The sequence below is a fragment of the Ovis aries genome, chromosome 3 (genome assembly GCF_016772045.2).
Source record: "Ovis aries strain OAR_USU_Benz2616 breed Rambouillet chromosome 3, ARS-UI_Ramb_v3.0, whole genome shotgun sequence".
Taxonomy (NCBI): Eukaryota; Metazoa; Chordata; class Mammalia; order Artiodactyla; family Bovidae; genus Ovis; species Ovis aries.
Window position 1 is genome coordinate 77,150,392 of NC_056056.1, and position 15,317 is coordinate 77,165,708.

The 15,317-nt window shown below is 44.4% G+C and overlaps 1 long non-coding RNA gene across 2 annotated transcripts; it reads right to left on the bottom strand.

The window, feature by feature from the left end:
- Positions 1–3,764: 3,764 nt before the first annotated feature.
- On the bottom strand, positions 3,765–14,284 carry LOC121818953 (uncharacterized). Of its 2 annotated transcripts, none has more exons than XR_006059021.2 (3): positions 14,097–14,284; positions 12,288–12,420; positions 3,765–3,948 (listed from the first exon to the last, which is right to left on the bottom strand). It is a non-coding gene; the product is annotated as an uncharacterized LOC121818953 (long non-coding RNA). The 2 variants fall into 2 exon arrangements; XR_006059022.2 differs by lacking the exon at positions 3,765–3,948 and adding an exon at positions 6,548–6,769.
- Positions 14,285–15,317: the final 1,033 nt, after the last annotated feature.

Consider the following 15,317-nt stretch of genomic DNA (forward strand, 5'->3'; position numbering starts at 1 on the left):
TAGGCAGTGGAGCCAGGCTGCAGAACAGTATGGCTTGAGTATCTAGCGCCCCTGACTATCTAGACTTCTCCCTGGGGCTCACAGTAATAGCAGTCCCCTAGCTCCTAGGTGCGGAGAAGGCAATGGCACCCCACTCCAGTACTCTTTTTTTTTCCCCCAGTCCTCTTGCCTGGAAAATCCATGGACAGAGGAACCTGGTAGGGTGCAGTCCGTGGGGTCGCTAAGAGTCGGACATGATTGAGCAACTTCACTTTCACTTTTTACTTTCATGCACTGGAGAAGGAAATGGCAACCCACTCCAGTGTTCTTGCTTGGAGAATCCCAGGGATGGGGAAGCCTGGTGGGCTGCCGTCTATGGGGTCGCACAGAGTCAGACACGACTGAAGCGACTTAGCAGCAGCAACAGCAGCTCCTAGGTGACTTACAGGGGATTCCTCCGCAGACTTCTGCCCAGCTCTGCTAGAAGCAGTTGAGACCAGGGCTGTGTGGGCAGGGGTGACCTTGGATACTTTCTGTAAATGTAAATGGGACTTCCCTTGTTGGCCCAGAAAGGGGAAACCTGCCACATTCACGCTGTTCCCGGAACCCCTTCCACTGCTCCCTCTGTGTGGACTGCCCTCTCCCCTGGACCAAGCTTGGTACACTCCCTGGGTAGACCTGGTTGGACTCCTCATGAGGAGGCCTGGGGGAAGATCTACTTGAAGGTCCCTGAGAGCAGCTCTGTCTCCTGAGTAAAATGGTCACCATGACTATCTCCCAGGGTTGTGCAAGAGGAAAACCAGAGCATATTCCAGCCAAACAAAGGGCTTGAAATTGCTTCTTTACTTCTGTTTCCCCACACTTCGTCTATAAGGCTGGCAACCTCCAAGCCCCTGTTCTGGGAGCACCTCAACCAGCCGTTCCCCTGCTGACGGTGCTGAGCAGATGTAACCCCAGCAGAGGGACGGCTCTATGCCGTTTGGGATGCTCCTCAGCCTCAATTTCTGGCCCTGACAAAGGACGTCCTCAGTCTCGCGGCCGAGGCACCCAAGGCCTGGAGGCCGATGGAAGCAGAGCTGCAGAGAGCAGTCGCTGGAGGACGGCAAGGTCAGCGACCCTGTGAAACCAAAGCGCGGTTTGGAGGTTTGGATGGAGAGAGCCAGGAAGCGCTGCTAATGGAGGAAAAGTGAAAAGAGAAAAATCAATGGTGCAGGAAGCTTTCCTCACATCCTTCAAAAGGCTGCAGGGGGAAGTGGGGGAGGGCGAGCGGAGCTGGGAATGCATTAGCTGCCAGATCGCGTTACCGAGGGAGCTGTGGAGCCCAGGTGCCCTGAGGCCTCTTGGGAGACGGCAGATAATTACGGATGGGTCTCTGGTTTGATACAGCTCCGTCTCCAGGATGGGGATGGAATATATGACCCCTTCAAGGTCCCCTTATCTATACCAAAGCAGGTTACTGCAGGACAAAGAGAATTCAGGCGGCTGTCATATAATTAGTGCTGTTGTATGCTTCCTTTGGCGTTTAAGAAAATCTCCCATGAAAGTCCTAAAGTGCTCAAAACCACTATGAATTTGGGGATTTCACTACCCTTCCCCCCAGCCATCTTTTATTTAAAAAAATAAAATCTCTGAGCTCCTGACATCTTGATGACAGAAGCTTGATGGGCAACAAGAACAGGATCTTCAGTTTTCCTTTGATATGTATGTTTCTCCTTGGTTAAGGGAGGGTGCGGTATGTTGGAATATTAATACGGAGCATTTAGATGAGGCTCTTAATTTGAAAGAACGTGAGAATTAATGCTTGAGTTTAATCGGAGCCTGAATCATCACAGATAGATTTGTACCCTCTTCTCCTTAATCAATTTCACCCTAATTAATTCCTTCTGTGGCTCTCAGTCTTGTTACATTAGATGGTCTGCTGATTATTTCCACAATCAAGAGACTGTGTATTCATGCATTTTTAATAAGGGATGACTGCATCCTTTTTCATAAGTGATCCTGCTGGTTGGCAGTTGCAGCAGCTAAAATAATTATAGAGCAGATTACTTACTTTTAAAGCATTGTTTGCTGTCATATTCCTCCTAGGTGACAATTTGGAAGAGCTCTGTAGGCTGCTGTAATCGGGCAGAGGAGCTGGATATTTAATGTGGCAATTTTCAATGTCAAGTGCTGTTTATTCATAGGTCAATGCCTTTAAAAAATAATAAACACAGGGGTAATTTGGTCCTGCTGGCTGATGAAACCATTCTAATTCTGTGCTTAGTTTAAAACCTTGACTCTTAGAAGGGGACCTTCTTCTGAAGACTACCAGGCACATTTTACCTTCAACCATGACTGGTCCAAATATGGTTGCTCATGTCTGGTTATGACTTACGTGAAGGGGTACTCTCGTATCAGACCCTGCAATCTAGAAGACTTGAGGCAGGGAATACCATAATTTAAAAGCCTTAGGTGTTTTCTGTTTAGCAAGAGGACAAAGGGAAATCCACATGAGGGAAAAGACTGCTTTTTATTTTGGAAAAAACACTGAACTTTTTGATCATGCGGAGGAAAGCTGGGTGTTTTCTAGAGTGGACAGGTTGAGACAAGAGGAGAGCAATGGCTGCGCATACTAATATGGAAGGCTGTCTTCCCAGTGGGCAGACAGAGCCACCCCTCAGGGCGGAATTTATTCCAGGGGTCACGTGGTAGAGGAGAGGCTTTCCTCTTCTTTGAGGGAAAACAGAGTAGGGGCCTGAACTCCAGGCAGAGGGGATCTGGCCAAGGGCCCTCCTGCCTGTGAGAACTGAGTTAACCCTGCAGGTTGATGGTGGCCTAAGGCAGTCGGGGCCAGGGGTGGTGGTGGTAAGAGGTGGTGGTGGAAGGTGGGGACATGCAGGGCACCCCAGGTCATGGGTCAGTGGACTCCAGGAGAGTCTGTAGACAATCTTCAACTTCATTGTTTTTCTTCTGTAATTTTAACTCTCTTTTGTCAACCTCAAGCCTTCAGCAGTTTTCTTCTTTACAACCTTAAGAAAAATAACAGAAGAGCCTGTGTCTACATTTGTCACAAAGGTGGGGCAAGAGAATGTGATTTTCCTTTTGATCCCCTCCTTAAAGGCTGTTCAAGAAGGCCTGGTGGTCCCAGAGCCCACATCAGGGGCCTCAGATTGGCCCTGAGGAAGGTGGAGACTCATAGGATCTAGGGGACAATAGAGGCTCAGGTTGAGGCCTTGCTCAGGTGGCAGGTGCAGAAGTGGGAAGGGACAGACCTCCTTCCCCATATCCTGGAGAGAGAGACCTTCAAAAGGAGAAAGTACAGCTTGCAAATTACCTGGCATGGGTTGTTGGCTAGTGGCCATCTGGGCTGCCCTTAATATATACTGCAGTTGGCTAGAGTCTCAGAGGTTGTCCTGCCCTCCCTGCTCTCCACACCAGCTGTTCAGGGAAATTACCAAACTGTAGCAACCTCCAGCTCATTTCCCAGGAACACCACTGCCAGCTGCTCTGCAGAGCTCAGAGCCAGCAACTAGAGATGTCACTGAACCGTAGGTCATAACTTCCACCCCTACTGCAGATGAGGAAACTGACCAATTCTGGGGCCATCACTATCTACAGTGAAATGATCAAAAGAGGTGAGCTGCCCCAACCCCGGATCTCTCACTTCACTGGTAGGAACCCTGGGCTCGGAGAGATAACATGACTTGTTCAAGGTTACTCTATTATCAGGGACAGGTTCATAGTTTGGGTCCCAGGTCCCCCAACCCCTAATTCAATGCTTTTTCTAGATATCTCATTCCTCATGTGAATTTATTTCTCACTGGAGAAAAGCAGGTGGGCTCCAAACATCCAGCCAGTTGGCTCTTTATTGACCAGATCACCAAACACTTGTGTTGTCCTTCCAATCTCCAGCGCTCCTTCAGGAGTCTTAAGGACACCTCCTTTGATCATTTCGCTACAGATAGTACTGGCATTTTTCAGTCTTCTCACCTGTAATATGGAGATAAGAATGTTGATCATTAATTGAGTTAATTCCACGTAAAGAACTCAGAACAGTGTGGGGTACACAATAAGTGCTCAAAAAGAGGGTGTATATGAGCTCAACTCACTTCGTTATGTATGAAATGCTGTGCCTGAAGGTGGCTGGAATCTAATGAGAGTCAAATTTGAGTGGGGACAGTGCTCTGAGTCCAGCCCTCATCAATCAATCGGAGCGAGCGAGCAGAGGATGATACACTTAGCACTTCCCTCTCAGGCCCCCTTGAGCTCTAGGCTCACCTACCCAGTTCAGTTCTGCAACTTCAGTCCTGTGTTTCCTAACTGGGGAGCCTTAGTCAGTGGGCAGGACCCCCGAGAGGTAAAGGTTTAGTGTGGAAATGGAAGAGGGCAGAGGACCTCCATTTCCTCAGAGCAGTGGGAAGCTCCAGGCTACATGCAGGGAACTCATCTTGCTTATTTTTTCCTGTATTCTCTGTCCTCTTCCTCTCCTTTCCTTCACTCTCTGCCTTCCTCTAATATTAAGTCCCTCAGTCCTCGCCTCCCAACCACAGAGCTCACCACAGAAAATGAGTCAGACTGAAGTGAGGGTGCCAGTTGAGGAGATCCCCTCACACCCCGGGGTGGGGGTCAAACCTGGTTTGACCCCTTCACCAAGGTCAGTTAATCCTTCAGAATTAGTGTGCAAAGTGGACTGGAAAAGAAGGAGATCTGCCAAGGAAGCCTGAAGCCCAGGGCTGTTGGCTGAGCTCTTAGAGCCCCTGTAGACCAGAAAGCTAGCTAAGCTAGCTTTTAGCCCCAGTTCTGGTGGTGCTGGAACACCTATGAGGCAGGTCTCAACTTCGACCTTTGCTCTAAAGCTCTCTCAGGCCAGGGATGGGGGTGGTGGGGAGGGGCAGGTTGCAGGTGCTTTTCAAGGGAGTCCAAAGATCCAGCTTGGCTGTGTGAACTGAGGTGAGCCTTAGCCACTTTGAACTTCAGTGTCCTCATTTGTAAAATGGGGAAAATACTCACCTCCTGGCTCTGGCTGAGATAATGTATGCCAGTGTTTTGCGAACTGTGAAGTTCAATACTGAGGGTAGTTATGAATACTTTCAATGATTCAAAGAAATCATCATCATCTTTTTCAGCTCCCCTTGAGGGACTTCATACAGTGCATAGGTGCTCAATAAGTAACTGTGATGTTGTGATTTATAATAAAAAATATAGATTCTGTATTCTTCCTTTTCTGGGCTAAGAACTCCTAAAATCCTTGAAATTTCCTGAGTTATTAGCATGATAAAGGTGTCTTTCATTATTTATAACAAGCCTCTTTCAACCACTTTTGAGTTTATGCTAGTGTGGTGACTTTCAGAAAACTGGTAGGTGACCTAAGGATGGGGACTAGTTGCCAGGGGAACCAGTCATGATTAGAAGGCTTTCAGCTCCCCCTCCACCTCTGCTGGTGCTGCTAAGTCACTTCAGTTGTGTCCAACTCTGTGCGACCTCATAGATGGCAGCCCACCAGGCTCCCCCGTCCCTGGGATTCTCCAGGCAAGAACGCTGGAGTGGGTTGCCATTTCCTTCTCCAGTGCATGAAAGTGAAAGGTGAAAGTGAAGTCGCTCAGTCATGTCCGACTCTTAGCGACCACATGGACTGCAGCCTACCAGGCTCCCCCATCCATAGGATTTTCCAGGCAACAGTACTGGAGTGGGGTGCCATTGCCTTCTACCCCTCCACCTCTAGGGAAGATTAAAGTCAATGATCAATGATTTAATCAATTGTGCCTACATAATGAAGACTCTATGAGACCCCAAAATACAGGATCCAGAGACCATTCAGGTTGGTGAACACGGGAAGATTCAAGAGAATGGCACAGAGGCTCTGTACCCCTTCTCTATCTCTTGCCCTGTGTATCTTTTCCATCTGTCTGTTCCTGAGTTACATCCTTTTATAATAAACCAATGATCTAGCAAGTAAAATGTTTTCCTGAGTTCTGTGAGCATCTCTAGCAAATGAATCAAGCCTGAGGATGGGGTTGTGGGAATCCATGATCTACATAGCTGGTCATTCAGAATCACAGTGACACCCTGGACTTGCAGCTGGTATCTGAAGAGGGGATGGGGGACAATCCTGTTGGACTGAGCCCTTAACCTACGGGATCTGATGTTTTGTCCAGGAAAACAGTTTCATAATTCAATTACATTTTAGGACATCCTCCTAGTGTCACAGAATTGTTTTTTTAATCTTATATGTGTATGTGTATATATATATATATTTCTTTTTTGAAGCATAGTTAATTTATAAAGTTGTATTAGTTTCAGGTATATGACACAGTAATTCAGTATTTTTTGTGTGTATATATATATATATATATATATATGTAATTTTTTTTTCAGATTCTTATCCTTTATAGGAGTATACTTCCCTATGCTATGCAGTAGGTCCTTATTGGTTCTATTTTATATACAGTAGTGTGTGTATGTTAATCCTAAACTCATAATTTATCCTTCTCCCCTCCTCCAGAATTGTTTGATGTGTGAAAAACCCACAATCTGGTGTCAGAAGTGTAACGGTGTTGTAGTGGAGTATTGAGAGTATAGGAGACATGCGGGAGGAATGCATGTTTTATTTTACACTGATGATGTCAGTTTTTTCTATATGAAGCTTGCATCAGTCAGCTTAGACTAAATTATGCTGCGTAACAGGCAATCTCAGTCATACAGGGTTACTTCTCACTCATCTTATTTGTTCATTATTCAACTCTGCTCCATGTCTTCTTCATTCTTGGACTTGGGCTGTGGAGGTAGGACCTCTCTGGGGCATGTTTACCTTCTGGGAGAGGAAAAGAACAGTGAGGAACTACTCAATGGCTTTCACAGCTTTTGGATATGATGTACATCACTTCTCACTGGGAAATGAAGTCATGTTCAACTCTAACATCGGTGGAGTAGGAAGTATACTCTTCCTACAGGGAAGAGCATCAGGGAAGGGCAGTGTAGGAGTGGCAGCAAATATCCTTAAACAACTAATAATCTACCTGTGAAGCAGCTTCATATTTTGAATATGCTATAGCTTTAAATGGCTTCCTTGATATCTCAGATGGTAAAGAATCCCAAAGAAAGGCAATGTGAAAGAATGCTCAAACTACAACACAATTGCACTCATCTCACACGCTGGTAAAGTAATGCTCAAAATTCTCCAAGCCAGGCTTCAGCAATACGTGAACCATGAACTTCAGATGTTCAAGCTGGTTTTTGAAAAGGCAGAGGAATCAGAGATCAAATTGCCAACATCTGCTGGATCATCGAAAAAGCAAGAGAGTTCCAAAAAAACCCCATCTATTTCTGCTTTATTGACTATGCCAAAGCCTTTGACTGTGTGGATCATAATAAACTGTGGAAAATTCTGAAGGGGATGGGAATACCAGACCACCTGACCTGCCTCTTGAGAAACCTATATGCAGGTCAGGAAGCAACAATTAGAACTGAACATGGAACAACACACTGGTTCCAAATAGGAAAAGGAGTATGTCAAGGCTGTATATTGTCACCCTGCTCATTTAACTTATATACAGAGTACGTCATGAGAAACACTGGGCTGGAAGAAGCACAAGCTGGAATCAAGATTGCCGGGAGAAATATCAATAACCTCAGATATGCAGATGACACCACCCTTATGGCAGAAAATGAAGAGGAGCTAAAAAGCCTCTTGATAAAAGTGAAAGAGGAGAGTGAAAAGTTGACTTAAAGCTCAACATTCAGAAAACTAAGATTATGGCATCTGGTCCCATCACTTCATGGGAAATAGATGGGGAAACAATGGAAACAGTGTCAGACTTTATTTTTTGGGGCTCCAAAACCACTGCAGATGGTGATTGCAGCCATGAAATTAAAAGACGCTTACTCCTTGGAAGAAAAGTTATGACCAACCTAGATAGCATGTTAAAAAGCAGAGATATTACTTTGCCAACAAAAGTTTGTCTAGTCAAGGCTGTGGTTTTTCCAGTGGTCATGTAGGGATGTGAGAGTTGGACTATAAAGAAAGCTGAGCACCGAAGAATTGATGCTTTTGAACTGTGGTGTTGGAGAAGACTCTTGAGAGTCCCTTGGACTGCAAGGAGATCCAACCAGTCCATCCTAAAGGAGAACAGTCCTGGCTGTTCATTGGAAGGACTAAAGTTGAAGCTGAAACTCCAATACTTTGGCCACCTCATGCGAAGAACTGACTCATTTGAAAAGACCCTGATGCCGGGAAAGATTGAAGGCAGGAGGAGAAGGGGACAACAGAGGATGAGATGGCTGGATGGCATCACCGACTCGAAGGACATGAGTTTGAGTGAACTCCAGGAGTTGGTGATGGACAGGGAGGCCTGGTGTGCTGCAGTTCATGGGGTTGCAGAAAGTCGGACATGACTGAGTGACTGAACTGAACTGAACTATCTGAATTGCAGGAGAACCAAGGTCAATCCCTGAGTGGGAAGATCCCCTGGAGAAGGGAATAGCTACGCACTCTAGAATTCTTGCCTGGGAAAATCTTAAGGACAGAAAAGCCTGGCAGGTTACAGTCTATGGGTCGCAGAATCAGACATGACTGAGTGACTATTGCACACATAGCTTTACATATACTAATGTTTATATAATAACAAACTACGTATTATAGATTTTGTTATACATTAAATCCATATGACTTTTGTCTGTCTACCCATGTGTTGCCTAACCTTCAGTTCCCACATTGTCTCACCTTCTCCATGCAGCCTTCTTTACTGATCACAGCGTTTATGCCTCTGCAATGCACCCTGCCACTCTTGCCAGCCTTTACTGGCGGCTGTTCTATGTCTTATCTCCCATAGCAGATAGGGAGTCTTGAAAATAGGGACTCCATTGCACTGAGGATCTCAATCTGTTCATGGAAAATAGTAAGTTCTTAAGGAGTCAAGTTGAATACTTTAACATGGAATTTCACTTTTAGGGAGTAGTCTTCTGTGCTAACATGATATGATTCCCATTTTGACAGGTGGGAAAATTGAGGATTCAAGAAGTTTAGTGCACAGTCACCATCAGGATGGCCTCCTAGACTCCTGAGACCACCCCAGCACACTTACCACCCATGCTGCCTTTCACTGCTCCATGGTATGCATGACTAAAGCACATTTAATCTTTATGAATCATTTCTGAGACCCATGTTCAGGATGGTCTGTGATCTGTATTGTTGAAGTAAGATAAATGGCATCCACTGGAAGGTCAGCTGCTGAGTATATTGGGTTAAAGGAGCTAAGGAAGTAAATCACTCAGTAAGTGAACTTCGAAAGGCCAAGGTATTAAACTCCAAGTCAACCAGGATTTAATTTTTTTGTTACTGAGGCAAATGCCATTTTTTCTGCATGCTAATAAAAGCCTGAGCTCTGTTGCCAAGATTCAAAAGAAATCTTAGCGGTCATTTCACCCTCCATTGGTAAGAAAATGGAGACTGTCAAATTCAGGAAAGCTAGAAGAAAGAGAATCAAGGGGAGAACACAGAGCACTTCTCCCCTCCCTTGGTGTGTCTTCTCTCTTTTCAGGACACATGGAATCACCTCATCTTCCTCATCTGGATCTTGCTGCTCTGGGAACAGAGATCTCTTCCTGTGGCTAGCATCCCCTTTGGATAGCCAGTTACTTTGGGCTAGAAGGTGGAAAATTCAGCATTTCTGCAGATGCCAAGCTCAACAGAGGAGCCCCTCTGCCCCTCTAGAGCCCTTGATTCCTTACCTTTGCTCATCCCAGGCTTCTGTTGCTTGTTCTCTTTAACTAGCAAGGCCACTGTCAACTACACATATGTCCAGTTCACTTAGACGAGAAGTCCCTCAGAAAGCTTCTTCTCCTCCTGAAATTCCCTCTTCAGCTCTCAGAGTCAGGCCATATTCCATGCTTGCTCCAACATCTCACGTAAAGACTACTTGTTTCAGGAAGGATGCCAGGCTTGGATTCATCTAGATGCCCTCATTCCAGGGTGCCACCCCAGTTCAGGACAGTTACAAAGAGCTATGTACGTGGGATCTACTTAACATCAGCATGGCACAGGGAAAGGGCACCAGTTGGAGGGGTCAGTGGACTAGGGATCTAATCTTACTCTTACAGGTGCTGGAAGTGTAGCTTTAGGCCAATCACTTGATATCGCTAGGCTGTCTTTCTTATCTACAAATATAAGTGCCTACCTTACTGACGTCTTCCAGTAGTTTGTGAGATTCAAGAGGGTTGACATGTTCATTCATTGAATAAATTCTTATTGAGCAAGTATCATCTGCTAGATCCTATGCATACAGCTGTGGATAAGAGGAGCTCAGTTCTCTCTTTCTTTTTTTTTTTTTAAATTTATTTTACTTATTGCTGTGCTGGATCTTCAATGGTACGTGCAGGCTTTCTCTAGTTGTGGGAAGTGAGGGCTACTCTTAGTTGCGGTGAATGGGAGTTATACTTCGTTGCAGTGCAAGAGTTTCTCATTGCGGTGGCTTCCCTTGCTGTGGAATGAGAAGAATGGTGACATCAAGTCACAAGAAGAGCATGTAGGATGGGATGTATTCTTGCAGCCATTTGTTTTGTTTTGTTTTGTTTTGTTTTGTTTTGTTTTATTTGGTCATACCATGCAGCATATGGGATCTTAATTCCCTGGCCAGGGATTGAACCTGTACCCCATGCAGTGTAAGCACCGAGTATTAACCACTGGACCACAAGGGAAGTCCCATGACAGAGATTTTTGGGAAGTACAACTTGGTCCGTTATGATAACTTGTAAATGCTCTGGTAGTTCAGTTCAGTTCAGTCGCTCAGTCGTGTCTCTTTGCGACCCCATGTATCTCAGCACGCCAGGCCTCCCTGTCCATCACCAACTCCTGGAGTTCACTCAGACTCATGTCCATAGAGTCAGTGATGCCATCTAGCCATCTCATCCTGGGTCGCCCCCTTCTCCTCCTGCCCTCAATCCCTCCCAGCATCAAAGTCTTTTCCAATGAGTCAACTCTTTGCATGAGGTGGCCAAAGTACTGGAGTTTCAGCTTTAACATCATTCCTTCCAAAGAAATCCCAGGGCTCAGGTAAGTGCTGGGCAAATGGGAAATGGTCAGCCAGTGTTAACTGTTTGCTGTTAGGTGCTTTGAAGGAAAATCATGTGATTTCTGATGCCTCCAAGAAAGTCCAAAACATTATGCAAATGTGAGGGATTGGTCTTTTTATTCTGTATTCCATGGTACTTTTTTTTCCCTTTAAGGCCATTTTAGCTTCGTTTCCCAAGAGCAGAGACCACACCTTCTTAACTTTGCTGGATTATTTCACTCTTTGATTTATTACCAGAAAATATGAGCTCCCTTATTGCTTGTATAGATGAGATATAAAGGAGACATAAGATTGGCCTGTGAGAATGAAACTAGAAAATCAGCACATAATGGATGCAGTCGTGGGTGTGTTTTATGTATTTAGTTATCATGCTGCTGCTTAGTTGCTCAGTCATGTCCAATTCTTTGTGACCCAATGGGCTGTAGCCTGCCAGGCTCCTCTGTCCGTGGGATTTTCCCAGGCAAGAATACTGGAGTGGGTTGCCATTTCCTTCTCCAGGGTATCTTTCTGACGCAGGGATCGAAGCCCTCATCTTTTACTTGGCAGGTGTCTCCTGCTTGGCAGGTGGATTTTTTTTACCACTGAGCTATTTTTAGTTATTTATATATGTATCAGTTCAGTTCAGTTCAGTTCAGTCGCTCAGTCATGTCCAACTCTGTGATCCCATGAATCTCAGCACGCCAGGCCTCCCTGTCCATCACCAACTCCCGGAGTTCACTCAGACTCACATCCATCGAGTCTGTGATGCCATCCAGCCATCTCATCCTCTGTCGTCCCCTTCTCCTCCTGCCCCCAATCCCTCCCAGCATCAGAGTCTTTTCCAATGAGTCAACTCTTCGCATGAGGTGGCCAAAGTACTGGAATTTCAGCTTTAGCATCATTCCTTCCAAAGAACACCCAGGACTGATCTCCTTTAGGATGGACTGGTTTGGATCTCCTTGCAGTCCAAGGGACTCTCAAGAGTCTTCTCCAACACCACAGTTCAAAAGCATCAATTCTTCAGCACTCAGCTTTCTTCACAGTCCAACTCTTACATCCCTACATGACCACTGGAAAAACCGTAGCCTTGACTTACATATACATATATATTATATATAAATATATACATATTGCAAACCACCCCAAACCCAGTGGCATAGAAGAATGATCATTTGACTGTTCAGGATTTTAGGCAGGAGGGAATTTGGGCAGGGCTTGGCTGGGACACTCTGCTTTATCTGGTGTCAGCCATGGTATCTTAAGAACCAAGATGGCCTCACTCACATGTTTGGCTGCTGGCTGTCCACTGGGGTGCCTTGGTTCTTTCCTATGTGCCTTCCCATCCTCCAGGGTCTCTTTCTCTCTGCATGACCTCCCCAACAGGTTTGCTCAGATTTCTTTCCATGGAAACTGTTTCCTGGAAGTAAAAAATATGGCATAGGACAGCAGTGGGCATCTGGACCCCCACCAGTTACCAGGCACTGTTCTAACAGCTTTATGTGGATTAACTCATTCCATCTTCACAGCAACTCCATTAAGTAGGGTCTATCAGTAGCTCCATTATGCAGGTGGGCAAACTGAGGCAGAGAGTTTAAATATTAATAACTTGCCTGGGGTTGTGCAGATCATTCCTGTGCCCAGAGCCATGCCTATGGGTCATTGCTGTGCTCCACTGCTATTTTTTTTTTTTTTTGAAGATTCATTTATTTTTTAATTGAAGGATAATTGCTTTATAGAATTTTGTTGTTTTCTGTCGAATATCAACAAATTTTTATGTTTTTTAATTATGAAAGTCATTTTAAAATGCTTCTAACACATTTACAGGAGACTTGGAAAATACAGAGCAAGATTACATATAATTTCACTATATACTACAATTATTTTTTTAAGTAGATAAATTCAGCTGTTTAGTTGGAGCTTCAATATCAAACTCTCAAAAATTAATAGAATAAATATACAGAGATGTAGAAGGATATAGTAGACCTGAAAAGCACTGTGAACAGATCAATATAATGAAGATTTAAATAATTTTCACACAACAGTAGGATGCAAATTCTATTCGAGTTCCTATAGACTGTAAACTAGGAGACACCAGAACATACTCAGGGACATGAAACAAGGTACAAAAATTTCATCATCTGAAAGCATTGAAATCATACAGAATCTGTTCTCTTATCACTGTGGAATTCTGTTAGAAATCAATATCTAAAGATATTTGAAAATAACCCACATATTTTAAAGTGCAGTGTGACACTTATCAACAGAGATCTTCGACTTAGTCATCAAAAGGCTCAATAAAGTTAGACTGAAAAAAACACAGAGAGTGTTGGCAAAGAAAGCATTTAAATGAGAAATTAGTATCAAAATGGGAAGTTAATATTAAAGATACTTTAAACAAAATTTCACATACTTAGAAATTAAATGTCCACTTTTAAATGAGTGTATCTAAGAAACCATAACAAGGAAAATTAGAAAATATTTGTAACAGAATAAAAATGAAAAGAGAATTTACCAGAATTTGTTGCCTGCAGCTGAAGGTGCTCGCTGCAGTGAAATACAATATGGAGTCCCAGATAAGGTATGAAAACAAATAATGGACACTGTAGCCCGCCAGGCTCCTCTGTCCACAGGATTCTCCAGGCAAGAATACTGGAGTGGGTTGCCATTTCCTTCTCCAGGGGCTCTTCCCAACCCAGGGTGTGAACCTGGGTCTCCTGCATTGCAGGCAGACACTTTATCTTCTGAGCCACCAGGGAAGCCCCCTAGCATAAAATTTTGTGAAATTTGAACAAAGTCTGTACTTTATCTACTGTCATTTCTTAAATTGCTGACAAGGCTCACAGATTGGGCCAGAATAGTCAAAATAATGTGGATAACAGCAATTAAACTAACTGACTATTGAATGGCTACTTCCAGCACAAGGGGCTTTCCAAAGCTTCTTTACCTCACGGACTCCTCCTTTCCACCCCAGAGCCCTGCAAAATAGCTCTTTCCACATTTTGTAGACAAAAAGCAGATGCAGAGAGGTCAAATTATTTGGATAATTTGCCCAAGCAAGATTTAATGGTAGCAGACTAACTTGCATTAACCAACCTGGAGAAAGGGTGTGTGGAAGGCAAGGGCAAGGGGCCAGAGCCCCCAGAACTGCCTGTGGGAAGTGGCCTTCATCTCCCGCTGGGCACTTCACTCAGGACTCGAATACTTGCCATTCCCTTCGCATGAAACGCCTCTGATCTTGGCTCTAAGGAGGTGGCCTTACCTTAGCCAAGTGGCCCTTCTTCCTCATATTTCCCACACCTAACCCTGGTGTTTATCATTCTCTGTTAGCTATTTATAGATTTAAAAAATTAACAGGGACTTTCCTGGTTGTCCGATGGTTAAGACTGTGCTTCCACTGCATGGAGCATGGGTTCAATCCTTGGTCAGGGAACTAGGATCCCTTGTACCACACAGAGCAGTCCCCCACCAGAAAAAATTAAGGCTCTTGTTTGCAGCAGTTTTGGGGTCAGCACTAAGTGGAGCTGAAGGCTGCGACGCTCCCACACAAGCCCTTCCCCCACCCCTCCCATACGCACCAGTGTGACACACTCATTTCCCCAGTATCGACCAAAGTCCATAATTTACATAAGGAGACACTCTTTTTGTTGTACATTTTATGGGTTTTGACAAATTTGTAATGGCATATAGCCAACAGTATAGGATCATTCAGAGTAGTTTTATAGCCCTAAAAATTCTCTGTCCTCTGCTTATTTATCCCTGCTTCCCCCAAACTCCTGGCAACCTTTGATCTTTTTACTGCAGCCATAGTTTTGCCTCTTCCAGAATGTCATGTAGTTGGAATCATATAATATGTAGCCTTTTCAGATGGGCTTCTTTCACTTAGTAAAATGCATTTAAGTTTCTTCCATGTCTTTGCATGGCTTATTAACTCATTTCTTTTTATTGCTGAATAATACTCCATTGTCTGGATGTACCACAGTTTATTTATCCATTCCCCTTCAGAAGAACATCTTGGTTGCTTCCAAGTTTGGGCAGTTATGAATAAGGCTGCTGTAAATTTTGGGTGCAGGCTTTTGTGTGGACCTAAGTTTTCCACTCCTTTGGGTAATTATCAAGGAGCTTGACTGCTGGATCATGTGGTAAGAGCATGTTTAGTTTTGTAAGAAACTGGCAAACTGTGTTCCAGGGTGGCTGTTCCATTTTACAATCCCCACCAGCAATGAATGTGAGTTCCTGTTGCTCTAGGTCCTCCCCAGCACCTAGTGTTGTTAGTATTTCTGATTTTGTTCATTCATAATAGCGGTATAGAGGTAT